This window comes from Rutidosis leptorrhynchoides, chromosome 1 (assembly GCF_046630445.1).
Source record: "Rutidosis leptorrhynchoides isolate AG116_Rl617_1_P2 chromosome 1, CSIRO_AGI_Rlap_v1, whole genome shotgun sequence".
Taxonomy (NCBI): Eukaryota; Viridiplantae; Streptophyta; class Magnoliopsida; order Asterales; family Asteraceae; genus Rutidosis; species Rutidosis leptorrhynchoides.
In genome coordinates, this window is record NC_092333.1 from 463,170,558 (window position 1) to 463,176,135 (window position 5,578).

Sequence of the window (5,578 nt, forward strand, 5' to 3'; positions counted from 1 at the left end):
AGACGGTCAAACGTTGTGTAAAACTCATTTCAAAAACATAAGTCTCAACAATTTGGATTGCTTATCATGTTGGTAAGGTTTAATTTATGTAAATATTAATCTTATAAGTATAGAACGATCGAAAAAGTGCGGGTCGTTACAGATCTCTACTCCAGAAATTCTCTGAATGATGTGTTGTGTGTAAAATGACGACCCAAGGGGTCTATTTATAGTGTCAGAGCTCCCAGATTGTTCGGGGACACGTGTCAGATGATGATATGTTCTGTTATTCATGATCCGAAGTTTACGCCAAGTGGGGCGGTCTCCGGCCAGGTCTTGCGCGCTAGGCGGCCTTCAGGGCTTACGCATGACGGAGCAGCCTGCAGAGCGGAGAACGCCAAACAGATAATTTGCTACTTTTAGCCCTTCTGATGTTGATTTCATGCGATAGTTATGCCTTTTATGCGTGTATACGATAGGATACACCATTACTCTCATTTACTTAAGAATCTTTTCGGTGTTTCTTTTCTAATAGCCTAAGCGGTTTGCTTTTTATAAGAGCAAAAAGATAAGGTGAGTGATCTATGTTATGATTGAAATTATCTCTGCAAGCATGCGAGAAGGTTACATGACATAGGCTAGCTTTCACGGGTCACTCAAATCACTCAAGTGTTTAGGGTTCCCTATAGATCTAAGAGATGAATACACTCATAGCCAGTCATGCTGCACCCATCATCATAGGCTTCATGAAGACTCAAATCCTTGCTGCTAATGCGAGAACGGTAGTAATCTCAGCTTTATGGGTCATTTGTCAATGATGGAAAAGGAATTTTGGAGTGGTAGTGAAGTTATTTTTGAGGAGTGAGCTAAAAGGGTAATGTAGTCTTTATACAGACTTTTATTCGGATAGATAGGAGTGCTGAAGCACTTTTGAAAAGCACTTTTGAACTTTTCTTCATTTGATTTTCATTTTCGGTCGAGTTCTCTTCGGCATTTCTCTTTAAGTTCTACTCCTTTTTTCAGAACTTTGGGATAATTTTTTTTTAAGACTTCATCTCGAGAAACTTTTTGCCGGTAAACTTTTTCAAGACCTTTGGCATGATACTTGCAAGGTTTATAACATCGGGTTTTTGGAAGGAATCTCATTTTCTGGATTTTTCGAGTAAATAGTAAAGGTGATGTGGTGGTGGTGGAGTAGAAGTAGTGGAGGTGCGGAGGTTTATGTTTGACAAATGGCTAGCTTCTTTTGATTACAACCGAATCACGTTTCGCTGCTTGGAGATGTAGATCTAAAGCAAGTTCTGATTCTGAGCACAGACATCGGCACTCTCAACAGAAAATAGTGGCGCATTAAAGATGAATGCTGGTCTTATTTTGGGGTGCCTCACCATAATCAATTTAGGTCGATAATGCCTTAGTCATACAATGCTCTATTAGAGATTTGGTTCAACCTAACAAGATTTCCACCTTACTTAAGCCTTATTTTTATTAACAAACGTTTTAGGTTTTCAAAAATACTTTTTCGAAAAGGGTTTCTTTTGCAAAAATTTTGAAATTTGGCTTAAGGACTTGGAATCTTCGTAATGGGTTATTTTAATACAACATAAAAAGATTATACCAACATCCCACACTTAGACGAACATTGTCCTCAATATTCCTAGTGTATCCCACACTTAGGAGTTTTAGTTGAAGATTTGGGAGTATTTGTCTAGTGTTTTAATTTGGGTGTTATCCCACACTTAGTGATAAGCTAGGATGTGGCATAGTTTGAATCTTGAGCTAGTAGCGAAAAGAAAGAAATACCCCTAGCAGATGCGGCTGGCTTCCAATCCTTGCGTCTTTATCGACTCATTTGTCGTCATTTATTCTTCTACTCTACTTTATTGCACGGGTTGCCTCCCGAGAAGCGCTTTTGCTTAAGGTCGTTGGCTCGACCGTAGTGATGCTTAAAAAGCAAACATTCCTCGTTGATGGTTGTGCTCTTGGTCTTCTCGAGGGAATGTGAGTCTTGGTGGATGAATTCGGAGAAAGTGTCGGACCAATAGTGGTAGAAGATTCGGTACTTCTCTTGAAGATCTTCTGAAAGATAAGTAGTGCGCAGTTTTGGCTCTTGATAAGTCTTGAAGTCCGATGAGAATATGATCCACGGCTTTGCTGGTTTACCCATGAATGTCAATCTTAGAAGCAGTGCTGGTGGTGATTGTTTCTCTGATGGGATGCTCAATTCGGAGATCTTCAAACAATGTTAGAAACTGTATCTTTAGAATTTCGAAGTCTTAGAAAAGGTGATCTCCACAGTAGGAGTCTGTAGCCTTGCACAGATTAGTTAAAAGATGAAGCTGGAAAGAAGTGAACAGTAATCCTGATCCGAGTATTAATTTCACCGTCTTTGAGTATATCTCCCGACATCCAGCTTTAAATGTGAAACTAGGATCTGTGGATTCGTGGAAGATACGTGATAGCTGCTTCGTAACATAGGAGGCAATATTGACTCGATCTGGTTCAAGATGAGAGAACGGATTGTTTCGCCTTGCTTCTTCCATAACAGCGTCTCTTAACTCTTTGATAATCAGATCAGCATGGTGATCAATTGTTACGTAAATTACTAGTCTGTCTGGTGTGCTTTCGAAATTATCTCTTTCCAATAGAGCGAAAAAGCTGTGAATATCCTCGATCATTTGCAAATCAGAGTGATAAGTCGGGCGTCCGGTGGAAAGATCCATATGCTTCCGAATGAGAGTCAGTAGTGCGCGTTGGTTTCGTAAGAACGGAAGTGCAGATCCGGCTAAGGCGTTATAAACCTTAGAGTAAATGATCTTCTGATCTCGACAGAATCTTGTCTCAAGAATAGTGCGAACCACTGAATTGTGCTCTCGTTGCCTTTCTTCGTGATAGATATGATCGTGAAGAGAATTGATAAAGTCTTGAATGCGTTCTTCTAGGATTTCGACATCATTGTCTTCTCTTCAGAGATAGAGGTGGTGTTCTTCTCGGATAGCCATAATTCGTTCTGTTAAGCATAGCGAAAAATCAATGGTTGATTTTCGGATGGCTTCAAGAATGTCTTCAAATTCATCGGTATCACTGATGAAGGTTATCATGTCTGCGTGTGTAGATATAACCGGAATTCGATCTGAAGAAGAGTCTGGCTTCCCTTGATCTGGTTCGGTTAAAGAGTGTGAGTTATTCAGAATGTCTTCATGTTGCTCTTCCTCGTCATCATCGGTATCTTGTTCCTCCGAGGATGCGTCTGATCAACGGGTTTCTTCATTATTATGTTTCTCCACTTTGATATTTGCAGGATTAATTTCTATATCCTTAACCTCAGTCTTGTCGGCCTTTTTCTTGAAGCGAATGATTAAACTGTGTTCTTCCGTCTCAAGCCTCATTATTTCTTCATGACGCTCAATGCTTGGAACGGGTATTGTCGCAGTTTCTTTTACATCTTCCATTTCCTCTTCCTCTTCAGATTCCTCCTCTTCCTCTATTTCTTCGTTGGGATCCTCTTCTTCCATTTCTGGGTCGTCTACTAACTGTGATTCGACACCCATCTCGATATCATCGGATGGTGGTGAAGACTCGTCATCGGAAGTGATCCGTCTGGTGGAAACAACAAACATCTCTGCCTGTCCAGAAAGATCGGTTGGTCGGTCAATTTTGAAGGTAACGCTCTTCCCATGTGATCGTAAGATCAAGGTTTGATTGTACACATCAATGACAGTCCTAGCCGTATTCATGAAAGGTCTTCCTAACACTACTGGTGTGTGTAGGTATTCCTTAATATCCATTACTACAAAATCCTTAGGATACAAGAATTTGTCTACTTTCACCAAGACATTCTCAACTATGCCCTTAGGATATCGAATTGTGTGATCGGCAAGTTGGATTGTCATTTTAGTTGGTGACAAGTCTCCTAACTCTAATCTCTTGTAGAGAGAGTAGGGGATTAGGTTGATACTTGCTCCTAAATCTGCTAGCGCATGAATGGTTCCAGATTGGTAGATTGAACACGAGAAAACGAATCGACCCGTATCTCCTAGCTTTGGTGGTAGAGAGTTTCTGAGTAATGCAGAGCATTCTTTACTCAGTGGAATTTTTTTAGAGTCTGGTATCCTCTCCTTTGTAGAAAGAAGCCTTCGGATGTATCTCTTCTGGTTGGGAACTTTGGACATAGTGTCCAGGAATCTTCCATCAAGTTTGAAGGAATCAAGCTTGGATGGTTACTCCTGTAGCCTTCTGGGATAGGGTACACGAACGGGAGTTACCGGGGTCAGCTTCTGAGTATATGTCAATTTGTTCTTGAGCCTAGCTGACCTTCTCCGTGGTTCTTCCTCTGGGATTACGGAATCCATTTGCTTTGCTTCTTCTATGTAGGGATTTTGGATAGTATTACTTGGCAATCTTCCCTGCGATTGGGTTTCAAGGCGTTGTGATAACTGTCTGAGCAGCGTTTCCAAACTTTTGAGCAGAGCCAATTGGTTTCTCATTAGTATCTCCGTCTGATCTTGTCTGGCTGCAGTTATCTGATTTAGTTGTTGTTGTCCTTGAATGAACTGAGTTAACTGATCATCAGCTCCGAGAGTGGGATTAGTTGCTTTTGTAATCTGGGTGGTAGGGGAATTTTCCTTAACTGGGGGACCAGTGAGTGGAAGTGGTTGATCGTAGGTCAATTGAGATTGTTGGGCTGGATAAGGAGGATAGCGATAGCGAAAAGGTTGATTGCTTCGCTAAAACTGATTAACACTAGGTTGTTGATTGAATCCGGGATTTGGTGGACGAGCTGGGTATTGGACGTAACAGACTGAACCGTCAGGGTTTGGTTTTCATACTCAACTTGATATTCTTCAGTAGGTTGCGGGTTGGTACAATTAACACAAGCCTGAGCTTGGTTGACCTGCTGCGGTTGCGTCTTCAATTCTCCGAGTTGTTTAGCGAGAGATTTCATCTTATCCGTGAGGGATTTGATGGCCTCCGTATGATTGTTAAGTGCAGAGAGTGGGGCAGATGATGAAGTTGTTTCACCACTGTTCCAGTCATGATGATGCATTGTCATGTTCTCGAGCAATTCCCATGCTTCGTCTGCAGTTTGGTTCATCAGATTCCCTTGAGCTGCTGCATCGATCGTTGTGCTATGATTTACCGTAAGACCATTGTAGAAGGTACAGATTTGGGCTGACCGTTCTAGCTGGTGATTAGGGCATTTATTCAGCAGGGTTTTGAATCGCTCCCATGCAGTGTAAAGAGATTCATCATAACTTTGTTTGAAGTTAATGATGTCATTCTTCAGTTTGGTTTGTTTAGACGGAGGGAAATATTTGGTTAGGAATTTAGTAGCCATCTCCTTCCATGACGTAATGGAATCTTTTTCCAGTCCTTCAAACCAAGTTTGAGCATGATGAGTGAGAGAATAGGGGAACAAGTATAGCCGGACTATATCTTGTCCTATCCCTGGCTGTTTGTAGGAGTTCGAAAGAGATATAAATTTATCAAGGTGAGAATTAGGATCGTCATTTGGTAATCCATGAAACTGACAGCTATTCTGGATGAGCTAGATGATGTGATGTTTTAACTCGAATGAGTGTCCTTGAATATCTGGAAA

The 5,578-nt window shown here is 41.2% G+C and overlaps 1 non-coding gene across 1 annotated transcript; it reads left to right on the forward strand.

The window, feature by feature from the left end:
* Positions 1-5,162: 5,162 nt before the first annotated feature.
* Positions 5,163-5,269, forward strand: LOC139887174 (small nucleolar RNA R71). The gene has a single exon (XR_011773015.1). It is a non-coding gene; the product is annotated as a small nucleolar RNA R71 (small nucleolar RNA).
* The last annotated feature ends 309 nt before the right edge of the window (positions 5,270-5,578 follow it).